Source organism: Amphiprion ocellaris, unplaced genomic scaffold (assembly GCF_022539595.1).
Source record: "Amphiprion ocellaris isolate individual 3 ecotype Okinawa unplaced genomic scaffold, ASM2253959v1 Aocel_unscaffolded241, whole genome shotgun sequence".
Taxonomy (NCBI): domain Eukaryota; kingdom Metazoa; phylum Chordata; class Actinopteri; family Pomacentridae; genus Amphiprion; species Amphiprion ocellaris.
In genome coordinates, this window is record NW_026559413.1 from 17,391 (window position 1) to 30,590 (window position 13,200).

At 41.7% G+C, this 13,200-nt stretch overlaps 1 pseudogene; it reads left to right on the forward strand.

Annotated features, from left to right (window-relative positions):
* Positions 1-1,615: 1,615 nt before the first annotated feature.
* LOC111571374 (SH3 and multiple ankyrin repeat domains protein 3-like) lies at positions 1,616-12,809 on the forward strand (annotated as a pseudogene).
* Positions 12,810-13,200: the final 391 nt, after the last annotated feature.

Sequence of the window (13,200 nt, forward strand, 5' to 3'; positions counted from 1 at the left end):
ATAAATGCTGTTTTTTTATCACTTTGGCTGTGAGACAGATATTAAATGTGGTGTTAGAAACATCCGAAGCTGATAAACTCCTCCATTTTTTACACTTTAGCTCTGGAAAAGCTAAGAAAAGACGCAACCCTCAAACTCTTTACATACAGAGTGTTTGATTGTATAAACAATGAATCAGAGCAGCTCTAAACCTCTTTATAACCAGCTGAAAGGCTTTCTATGGTGGTTTTGTGTCTCTTGTTGGTCATTTTAAGTTTTTTGAGGTGGTTTTGTGTTTCTATTTGATGGTTTGGGGTCTTTTTTGGTCATTTGTAATCTATTTGTGGTCATTTTGTATCTGTTTGTGGTTGTTGCTTGTCTTTTGTGCTAATTATGGGCCTTTTTTCTTCTTTTTTTTGGTATTTTTTAGTCATTTTTCATCTCCTCGTGTGTTGTTGTGCTGGTTTTGAGTCTCTTTTTGGACATTTTGAGTCTTTGTGTGGTAATTTCTAGTTCCTAAATGGTTGGTTTGAGTCTCACTGGTTGTTTTGCATCTTTTTGTGGTCATTTTGTGGCTGTGGTGTTTTGATGATCCATAGTGGTCGTTAAGTGTCTTTTTATGGTCATTTTCAGTGTTTTGCCTTTTTGGTTATTCTGAGTCTCTTTGATCAATTTGTGTGTCTTTGTGGTTGTTTTAAGTTTCTTTGTAGTTGTTTGGTGTCTGTTTTCGATTGTTTTTAGTCTGTTGTGGTTTTGTGTCTCTGTGGTTGATTCGCATCTCTTTGTGGATATTTTTGTCTCCTGGTTGTTTTTGCCTATTTTTGGTCATTTTCTATTTCTTTATGGTTGTTTTGTGTCTTTTTGAGGTTGTTGTAAATCTCCTTCTGGCTGTTTTAATTTTCTTTTTGGTTATTTTGAGTCTCTTTGGTCACTTTCTATCTCTTTGTGGTTGTTTTAAGTTTCTTTCTAGTTGTTTGGTGTCTGTTTTCGATTGTTTTTCCTCTATATGTGGTTGTTTTGTGTTACCGTTTGGTCATTCTGAGTTCCTTTCTGTAATTTTTTTCTGTCTTTGTTGTTGTTTTAATTTGCTTTTTGGTTATTTTGAGTCTATTTGGTCACTTTCTATTTCTTTGTGGTCATTTTGTGTCTCTTAGTGGCGTTTTGTGTCTCTTTGTGGTGATTTTAAATCTCTTTGTGGTTGTTTATTTATTTCTTTGTGGTTGTATCTCGTCTCTTTGTGGTTGCTTTGTGTCACTTTTTGGCCATTTTGAATCCCTTTCTGTAATTTGTTGTTTCTGTGGTTGCTTCATGAACGACAAGACCGTGGTGGTTCAAGGCCTCTATAAGTTGATGATCGAGTTCTTCAAGCCTCGGTTAGGCATGACCAAGGAGGAGATGCTCATCTTCATGGAGGCTATGTCTGAAACATTGTGGTCATTTTATGTCTGTGGTTGTATCCCGTCTGTTGGTGGTTGTTTTGTCTCTTTGTTTAAGTTTTGTGTCTCTTTGTAGTTGTTTTTTATTTCTTTGTGGTCATTTTAAATCTCTTTGTGGTTGTTTAATGTCTTTTTGTGGTCGTTCTGAGTCCCATGAATCTTCCTCAGTATAAATCCTGAGGCCGTTAGTTACCTGTTGATCGTTACTATCCAGGTGTGCTGCGTTCAGGTGTCGTCTCTAATCGTGGTGCTTCCGTTGTGTTTTTCTTTTTTTTCAGCCACATGCCTCTGAGTCCGGCTGCTGACACTAAACATGATCGCCCGCGACAACAGGCGGTTACTAACGGCAACCCGACAGGCTCTGCTGTCGCCAGGGACGACGACGCGGACGACACGCCCCCCGGAAACAACATCGTCGTCCGCATCGGCATCCCGGACCTGCAGCAGACGGTAACACACACTGACACACTGAGGCCGGAGCTGCACAGAATAAGTATCGGACAGAACACAAACCTGGGTGTCTGTCTGTGTGTCTGTCTCTTTCTCTGTCTGTCTGTCTGTTCAGAAGTGTTTGCGGTTGGACCCAGAGTTACCAGTTTGGACCAGTAAGCAGAGGGTTCTGGTGACGTTGACTCAGTCTCTGTCGGATGTTTTGAACTATGGTCTCTTCCAGCCGGCGTTCAACGGCCGAGCCGGAAAGTTTCTGGACGAGGAGCGGTTGCTGAAGGAGTATCCCCTCCCCCCCATCACCCCCATCCCCTACCTGGAGGTAAAAACACACCTGAGTCGCCATCTACGGGGCAAACCTGCAAGGAAAACCACTTTAGAAACACCTCACTAGAACACAAACCAACTTTTTTAACCCTCTGAACCCCAGAAACCCTCCGACTGGTTCTAAAAGTCACCTGGTGCCTGAATGTACTGCAGCTGTAAATGTGGGTCTAAAAAGTGAAGGCGTAAACCTGCATTATTTAAAACAGCCAGCAGGGGGCGACAAAGTCTATGAGAAAAAGAGCCGACTTCTCAATTGATTTATCACCTCAAAAAACACTTTTCTAATAAGTTTATGGTCTCAGTTTCTAGTTTCAAATCTTTTTCAACACAGTTTGATGTTTATTTGTTAAATTACGTTTCCATTTAAAGGAAAATAGATGATAAAACAGAGCATATTTTACAGCAGATGTCATGTACTCAGTCACATCCACCATTCATCCATCATGTCTGGTTTTGAAAAAATTGAAAATTAGGGTATTTTTACTTATCTAAAACCTGATTACTATTTGACTTAGTTTCAGATTTAACCCCCAAGTCTTCATTCAAACAAGAACATAAATCAGCTTTTTTAACCCTCTGAACTCCAAAAATGTCATGATCTTATTCAGGAAACTAGGCATAAAATTGTCCCAAGCACGGAAAATGATCAAAACCTGAGACAAAATTACAAAAAGCAAGAAAATCAAGACACAAAGTGAGACAAAAATCAACAAAACCATCCCAAAACTACATGAAATGACACAAACGAGACAGAAAACAACAAAACTAAGACACAATATGACAGAGAACAACCAATATGAGACACAAAATGACAGAAAAGAGACTTAAAAACTTAATCATCTTTAAAATGTAGAGCCTCCATTTTTTTGTGGACCTTCAGAATAATGTTGTGTTGATTCCTGGTTGTGAAAAATGAGCTTCAGCTTTAAACAGTAAAATTTAGAACAGTTAATCGACTCGACAAGCGTCACATAGCTTTGGTTTATCATAAAACTAATTTATTCTTCTGGTCCGCTGCTCCTCAGACTTTAACTTCCATTAAGCAGCACTTTATATTTAAACCGACTTCCCGTTCAATTCTGATTAAATCACTTTGAAGTTTTAATGGAGGCTCGGCTGGTTGTTCTTTGGTTGGAAGAGACTGAAAACATCTTTTTAAATCTCTTCAAACAACATATTATTATTCTATAGACGTTTATGAATGTTTGATATCTGATCCGATTGTTTATTTTTCATTATTCTTTCAAGATGTTTTTAGTAGTTTCTGTTCCTGTTCTACATGAATAAAGTTTATTTTTAGGTTCAAACTAACCTGTTGCGTCTGTTTCTGTACAGTTTCGTTATAAGAGGAGAGTTTATACGCAGAGCTACGTGGACGACAAACAGCTGGCGAAGCTGCACACCAAGGTAAAAACACTTCATGTCTGTTTTAACACAAGTTTTGTTGTCGAGAATTCAATCAACTGAAGCAGCAAATAATTCAGAACTGAAACTACAAGCAGCATTGGTCAGGTCCTCGCATCCTTGCTGGTCAGCGAATCCAAGTATGTCCACCAGGTGGCCCTATCACTGTGAATATATATCGGCCTATGGACATGATGAGGGCTGGACTCTGATCACACATGGACACATGGACAAGGACATTTTATGACTCTGTGGTAGCGTCTGCTATTTTCTATGCAGTGGTCTGCTGGGGAGCAGGGAGCACTGAAAGGGACAGAAAGAGACTAAACAGACTGGTCAGGAGGGCTGGTTCTGTCCTGGACTGTTCCCTGGACTCCATAGAGGAGGTGGGTGAGAGGAGGATGTTGTCAAAGCTCACATCCATCATGGACAATCCCTCTCACCCACTGCATGACACTGTGGGGTCTTTAAGCAGCTCCTTCAGCAGCAGACTGAGACATCCACCCTGCAAGAAGGAGCGCTATCACAGGTCCTTCATCCCATCTGCTATAAGACTTTACAACATCAGCATCACTGGCTGATGTTAACATAAACTGGACTATATCATTACCACCCCAAACCATAAAATTTGCACAGACATTCTTGCACTGCACATCTTTGCACTTTTAAACTTTATTTTTATTTTTATTTTTTCTGTTAAAAATTTTGCCACCCTTGTATATATTGTAAATAAAACTGCTGTAACAATGCAAATTTCCCCTGGAGTGGGGAGAAATAAAGAACTTTATCTTATCTTAAAGTTTCAAGCAGATTGGAGCATTTACAGGCTAGTTAGATAGCACTTCCTGTTTTGTGGTGAAATGTTGAAATTCCAGGGGTGCAATTTCCACGCCCTCAGACTTACTGGGAGCATTTTGATAACTTCTGATCACCCATGCCTGGTGTACATCGTGGCCAAATTTCAGCTCTGTCAGAGTTACCCTGTTTGGGTTTATAGCTGTTGAAAAAGTGTGAAAATTGGTCCAAAATCGGCAAAAAATTGGCACATAATTCAAAATTGCCAACTTCCTGTTGTACTTTAGGTATGGTTGTCAATTACCTTTTTTTGTGATCAGGGGCTCCTTGAAACCGTTGGTGCTCGGACACTAAATATAACCCTCCTGTTGTTCTCATTTACGGGCACCAAAAAATATTGTTTCCTTGTCTGAAAAAATCCAAAAATTCAGCAAAAAAAATCCTCAAATTTCTGAAAATTTGCAAAACTTTCAGGAAGAAAATTCCAATAATTCCTTAAAAGTTTCCCTTTAAAATTTTATTTTAACAAAAATCCCCCAAATTTGGCAAGAAAATTCTTGTAACTATTTTCAAAAAATGAGAAAAAATCTTCCAAAAAAATCCTAAAAATATCTAAAGTGATTCCATATATATCAGTAAAACTTCTAATATTTTCTTTAAGAACATTCACAAAAAATTCAACCAAAATCCAAATTTTACTGGATTTTGGTTGATTTTATGGTGGATGTTCTTAAGAAACATTTTTAACATCTTTTTTTCCACCCAAAAATGTTCATAGATTTCCCAAAAATGTTGAAAATGTTGACATCAGAAGTTTCACTGTGAAAACATTTTTGCCCCACATTTTCAAACTTTAAAATGGGTCAATTTTGACCCACAGGATGACACGAGGGTTAACAACGCAAATGTGCTGCAACTGTGAGATTTATTGTTCCACAGTCAGATTCTAGCAAATGAGCAAGTAAAAGAGCAAAGACAGCAGTTGCAGATGCGTATCTACAGTATATCTGCTGGTAAACAGCAGCGTGAAAAGGTTCAGCGTTTGTTTCGCTGCTTCACCTCAGCGCCAAATAAAGAAAACTCCAAGGTCGGCACAGAGAAAAAGAGTTCAAGCTGCTTTTTTCACGCTGAACACACTCGTGATGTTTTCTTTTCAGGCCAACCTGAAGCGCTTCATGGAACATGTGCACCAGAAGAACGTGGAAAAGGTGTCCAAATGGCTGGAGAAAGGCCTGGACCCCAACTTCCACGACTCCGACAGCGGAGGTGAGTCGACCCAGGAAATAGATCCTTCAAAGATGAGACCGACATTAATAAAAACACTAACGCTACATTTACTCTCTAGTACTACATTTACCCTCTAACGCTACATTTACCCTCTAACCCTACATTTACCCTCTAACGCTACATTTACCCTCTAGTACTACATTTACCCTCTAACCCTACATTTACCCTCTAACGCTACATTTACCCTCTAGTACTACATTTACCCTCTAACACTACATTTACCCTGTAACGCTACATTTACCCTCTAACGCTACATTTACCCTCTAACGCTACATTTACCCTCTAGTACTACATTTACCCTCTAGTACTACATTTACCCTCTAACACTACATTTACCCTGTAACGCTACATTTACCCTCTAATGCTACATTTACCCTCTAGTACTACATTTACCCTCTAACCCTACATTTACCCTCTAACGCTACATTTACCCTCTAGTACTACATTTACCCTCTAACACTACATTTACCCTGTAACGCTACATTTACCCTCTAATGCTACATTTACCCTCTAACGCTACATTTACCCTCTAGTACTACATTTACCCTCTAACGCTACATTTACCCTCTAACGCTACATTTACCCTCTAGTACTACATTTACCCTCTACTACTACATTTACCCTCTAACGCTACATTTACCCTCTAACGCTACATTTACCCTCTAACGCTACATTTACCCTCTAGTACTACATTTACCCTCTAACGCTACATTTACCCTCTAATGCTACATTTACCCTCTAGTACTACATTTACCCTCTAACACTACATTTACCCTCTAGTACTACATTTACCCTCTAACACTACATTTACCCTCTAATGCTACATTTACCCTCTAACACTACATTTACCCTCTAGTACTACATTTACCCTCTAACGCTACATTTACCCTCTAACGCAACATTTACCCTCTAATGCTACATTTACCCTCTGACACTACATTTACCCTCTAGTACTACATTTACCTTCTAACACTACATTTGGCCTCTAATACTACAATGCAAGTATTTAACCAATTAAAAACATTTTAATGGATACGGCAAAAGGAGAAGGTCGTGCATATCAGTAAATGTACTGTAGTTTAGCTGTAGTACCTGGTTGCTCCACCAGGTGGAGCCTCTTAACATTACTACCATAGAGACTACAAGAAGTTCATGTTGGCAAAGAATCATGAGAATATTAATGTTTAGATCTGAATTGTTGTATGAGTTGTGTTGAGGTTTAGCTTTCACGCGTCTCTTTCTTGCATCTCCTTCAGAGGAGTCATAGGTGTCTTGGTGGCCTCCCTCACTGGTCCCTTTTTTGGAACACCTTCACAGGAGTCATAGGTGTCTTGGTGGCCTTCCTCACCAGTCTCCTTCTTCTTGGTCTCTCAGTTCTTGAGGATGTCCTACTCTAGTCAGATTTATTCACGTTCCATCTTCCTTCCATTTTTTAATGATGGATTTAACTGGACTCCAGGAGATCTTCAGGAACTTAGAAATGTCCTCGTATCGTCCTGACAGATGCTTCTCACCAACCTTTTTTCAGAGTTCTTTATCCTACAATCACTGACCCCAGATGATCGTTGTTTTACTTTAACTGTTGACTTTTAGCACCAACTGGCTGCTCTTGAGTTGAGGTGCTACAACTTGTCTTTCCCCGATTCATTGTAGAAAACAAAGATGTCATGGTTAATTCAACGTAGATAATGAACTCCAGGTGTTGTTGACCATTGTTGTTCTTCCTCCGTAGTATTTTCTACACCAAACAACCCCCTGCTTCATGTTCACTCTGATGTGTTTTCAGGTGTGTTGTTGAGCTCGGAGATTATTTCTACAACACAGTTCCATGTGGAGGGAGATCATTTTCTTTCTAAAATGCCGTTTTAAAATGAAAATGTGTCAGAGTGGACGTAGATGATTCACAACTGGAACCTCATTGTTTCAGTGGGAGACCAGAATGATTCCTGACTCACCCCTGTATGGCTGTAATTTACTCCCTAATTTACAGTTCAGGTTCAGTAATCGGTTTTCAGGCCTCAGTTTGACCCGATGGTGGAAAAACAGACTTACTGTTTCTAAATTCTTCCAACGTTGATCAGTTTTAGTCTCACAGCCGTGGAGCTCTGACTGGGTTTGAAGATGATTCTCAGTCAGACCATTCTTCACAATGATATGTAGAATGGTCTGACTGCACCTTGTTATAGTGAGTATATATAGTCTATTTACTACATAGTCAGTTGTATCTTAATACATGAGTTCTAGTCGGAAGACATTAAGTGTCACTGAAGTCTTTGTCATGGTGCCCCTTTACTAGCTAAACTCCCACAATGCTCTGTCTGAGTAACGCCTCCTCTGGTCTCTACTGTATTAAACAGGAAGAGGCTCCACCTGGTGGAACAACCAGGAACTACAACTGATCTATGATACATTTACTGACATCAAGTAGAGAAAACAGGTTTTCTACTTATACTGGAGCCTCATTACATCCTACTCTCTAATACTACATTAGCCCTCTAATACTACATTTACCCTCTAATACTACCTTCCCCTCTAGTACTGCATTTACCCTCTAATACTACATTTACCATCTAGTACTACATTTGTCAATTGTCAAAAAGACACATTAGATTGATTTTAGTAACTTTAATGTACTTGAAGTGTGTACTATTGAGGGAAGCTACTTCATATTGGTACTTGTACTGACCCTGGTGCTTCTTTCAGAGTGTCCTCTGACTCTGGCGGTGCAGCTGGAGGAAAGCTGTGAGCTCATCAAGGTGCTTCGCAGTGGAGGAGCTCACCTAGACTTCCGGACCAGAGACGGCATCACGGCGCTGCACCGGGCCGTCCTCTGCAGGAACAGCGCCGCCCTAACGGTGAGAAAATGGAACTGAACCGCTGGTTGAACCTCTGAGACGGTCTCTGTTAAACCTCCTGTCCTCCCTCAGACGCTGCTGGACCTCGGAGCGTCTCCGGACTACAAGGACAGCAGGGGCCTCACTCCGCTGTATCACTCCGCCATGGTGGGCGGTGCCCCCTACTGCTGCGAGCTGCTGCTGCAGGACCACGCTACCATCGGTATGGAGAACTACACAAAAACACACACAGACACACACAGAGTTAGCATACAACTGCTGTGATACAACACACAGACACACAACCACACAACCACAACCACAACCACACACAAGACACACAACCACAACCTCACGATCACAGACCCAACCACAACCACAACCACACAACCACAACCACAGACACACAACCACACAAACACAGACACACAACTACAGCGACATAACCACACAACCACAGACACACAACCACACAACCACAGACACACAACCACACAACCACAGACACACAACCACAGACACATAACCACACAACCACAGACACACAGACAGGTCGGTACGGAGGCTCAGTGGGGTCAAATCGCTGCCACTGTTGTTCAGTTTTCATGTTTCTACTTCCTTCTGTTCCTACTTTTTTACTGTGTGTGGAGCTGAAACAGTTCTTGTTGTCATGGTTACAGGGATGACTGATGAGAACGGGTGGCAGGAAATCCACCAGGTGACACACACACACACACACACACACACACACACACACACACACACACACACACACAGAGTAAAATTACCTGCACTGATGACAAGTTCAAGCCCTGTACAATTATGATTTTGTGTGTGTGTGTGTGTGTGTGTGTGTGTGGGCGCATGTATGTACGTTCAGGCATGTCGCTATGGTAACGTCCAGCACTTGGAGCACCTGCTGTTCTACGGCGCCGACATGAGTTCCCAGAATGCATCGGGAAACACCGCACTGCACCTCTGTGCTCTGTACAACCAGGTAACACACACCGAACACACAACAACGCACCGAACACACGTGTAACGTGTTCTTGGCTACACGTGAAGTTTGCAGTCAGTAAAATATCTGCTGCTGGGGGTTTTTCAGGACAGCTGTGCCAGAGTGCTGCTGTTCAGAGGAGCCAACAAGGACATCAAAAACTACAACAACCAGACGGCTTTCCAGGTAAAATAAAATACAACAAACTCCAAAAAAGATTGTTGTTACAGACACATTTCTATAAAATAATGTCAAGTAATTAAATATATAAAGTGTAACATACGTGACTGAATAAGTATTCACCCCAGTTGAAGTGACTAAATGAACTCAGCTGTAGCTAGTCGGTGCTAAAAGTCCCAAAGTTGGTTCAATAAAGATCATCTGAGGTCAGTGATTGTAGGATAAAGACTCCTGTATCTGGAAGTTCCAGTCACTAGTGGATCAGTACTCCTGGATAGAACTACACCAGGAAGACTAAAGAGCACTTCAAGAACCTCTGAGAAAAGGTTGTTGAGAAGCATCGGTCAGGACGATACGAGGACATTTCCAAGTTCCTGAAGATCTCCTGGAGTCCAGTTAAATCCATCATTAAGAAATGGAAAGAAGATGGAACGTGAATAAATCTGCCTAGAGCAGGACGTCCTCAAGAACCGAGAGACCGAGATGAAAGAGACTAGAGAGGGAGGCCACCAAGACACCAATGACTCCTCTGAAGGAATTCCAAGAAAGAGACTACTGTAGGAGGCCACAGTTGTGGTAGCATCACAATGTGAAGCACGGTGGTGGCAGCATCATGATGTGAAGCATGGTGGTGGCAGCATCATGGTGTGGGGATGTTGAAGGTTCTGCTACTAAATACTGCCTTGAACAGTGTGAATACTGACACACTTATTTTACATTTTATATTTTGTCATTAATCGGTGTTAATGACAAAACTCTGAGTGATGTAAATGCAGCTCCCTAAATATGTGACATCATCATCCGTTAACTTTTGTTTTTCCTTAAAAGGATTAAATACAAACCAGGTGGAGAACAGACTGTGGGACATACTGAGTCTAATCTCAGTTTTATTTCAGTCATCAAGACAACAAAGCTCAGTTGTGTTGTTGTTGTGTGTCTGTAGGTGGCGATCATCGCTGGGAACTTTGATTTGGCAGAAATCATCAAGATCCACAAAACATCTGACGTTGGTGAGTTTAAACACATTTAAATCAGGTGGTTGTGTGTCTGTGGTTATGTGTTTGTGTGTTTGTGTGTCTGTGGTTGTGTGTTTGTGTGTCTGTTATTTGTTTGTGTTTGTGTGTCTGTAGTTGTGTGCTTGTGTGTCTGTGGTTGTATTTGTATGTTTGTAGTTGTGTGTCTGTGGTTGTGTGGCTGTGGTTGTGTGTCTGTGGTTGTGGGTTTGTGTCTGTGTGTTGGGTCTGTGGTTGTGTGTCTGTTCTTGTGTGTTTGTGTTTCTGTGTATCGTGTCTGTGGTTGTGTGTTTGTGTCTGTGGTTGTGGGTCTGTTCTTGTGTGTCTGTTGTTGTGTATTTGTGTTTCTGTGTATTGTGTCTGTGTGTTTGTGGTTGTGTGTCTGTTGTGTGTTTGTGATTGTGTGGTTATGGTTGTATGTTTGTGGTTGTGTGTTTGTTGTGTGTTTGTGTGTCTGTGGTTGTGTGTCTGCAGTTGTGTGTCTGTGGTTGTGTGGTTGTATGTCTGTGGTCTGTGTGTCTATAGTTGTGTCCTTGTGTGTCTGTTGTGTGTTTGTGGTTGTGTATTTGTGTCTGTGGTTGTGTGGTTGTGAGTCTGCGGTTGTATGTTTGTGGTTGTGTGTCTCTGGTTGTGTTTGTGTGATTGTGTGTCTGTTGTTGCGTCACAGCAGTTGTGTGCTAACTTTCTGTGTGTGTGTGTCTGTGTTTTTTTGTGTTTGCGTATAAGTAGTTCCCTTCAGAGAAACTCCATCCTACACAAAACGCCGCAGAGCCGGCGTTACCAGGGCGACCGCGGGGAATGGCCTGTCGTCTCCTCGCTCCCTGATTCGCTCGGCCAGCGACAACGCTCTGGAAAGCCCCGCCTCCTCACCAGGCCCCTCCCTCCAAAGCCTGGAGACGCACCACGACACGCACACACACTCTCTACGACGACACACACGCCGCCTCAGGTAGGAACGCCTGAATAGGTAGACACACCTGGACACGTTTCTATGGTGATGGTTCATCTGGACTGGTGTTAATGTTCTCTATACTGGTCTAGATGGTCTCTATACTGGTCTAGATGGTCTCTATACTGGTCTAGATGGTCTCTATACTGGTGTAGATGGTTTCTATACTGGTGTAGTTTGGTTTCTATACTGGTGTGGATGGTTTCTATACTGGTGTAGATGGTTTCTATACTGGTGTAGATGGTTTCTATACTGGTGTAGATGGTTTCTATACTGGTGTAGATGGTTTCTATACTGCTGATGTAGATGGTGTCTTAGTGGTGTATCTGGCATATGTACTGGTGTAGATGAGTTCTGTACCGGTGTAGTTGGCACCAGTCTACTAGCTGTAGGACATCGCTGTATGTAAACATCTGATCCAGGTTTCTGAAGGCCGTTAAATACCTTAACAGAAATAACAGGAAGCACTGACTAAAGAGAAACTTATTGGGCAACGAAGGCATTTAATACATTTGGTAATTTCACTTTTACACATATGAAACACCACAGTAACCTGTACTTGGATTCTAGTGCTGATCAGAACCAGAACATGAAGGTCCAGTTAAAGCAGGTTCTTACTGGTCTGCAGCCCGAGCGGTGGAGGCCATGTGGAGACCAGCCCTCCTCCTTCGCCTCCACTCACCCCCCAGATGAGGAAGAGGAGGCTGTACAGCGCCGTGCCGGGTCGGACCTTCATCGCCACCCGGTCCCACATCCCCAAGGGGACCGGGGAGATCCAGCTGCACCGAGGAGAGAGGGTCAAAGGTGGGAACCAGGAGACCGGACCACCATGTTGGTACCTGTTCTGGTACCTGAACCCAGGTGTTCTAACATCTCTGTTGTGTTTCAGTTCTGTCCATTGGGGGAAGGAGGGTTCTGGGAGGGAAGCGTTAAAGGAAGAACCGGCTGGTTTCCGGCCGAATGTGTTGAAGAAGTCCAGATGAGACAATACGACCCAAGACTGGGTGAGTATGATCTGCACACACAGGAAGTCACCAGGGGAGACAGGAAGTAAAGGACAAACTTATATGTGATGTGTGTTTCAGAGACGAGGGAGGATCGAACCAAGAGGCTGTTCAGACATTATACAGTTGGATCATACGACAACTACACCTCCTACAGGTGAGACAGCAGAACTGCACCTCAGCTCAGTTAGTTTGATACATACAACTTTATTTAGTAGAATACAGACAACCATAATGAATATTATCAGTAGTAAATTAAAAGATTAATAAAGATCAGTTCTTTCTCCAAAAATCTTTAAATGTTTGTTCAAAGAAAGAAAAGTCCAGATTGTTTAATACAAATGTCAAAATATCTCATCTAAAATGACTCTCAATGTGACCAAAAACTTGTTGAAAGCTACTCAGAATTTGTCCAAAATAATGAAAAAAATGTTTCAAAATAACAAAAAATTGTCCAAAAAAAGAGAAAAGTCCAGATTGGCCGATACAAATCTTAAAATATCCCTAAAATGACTTTTGTCTAAAACTTGTCTAAAATATCTTAAATT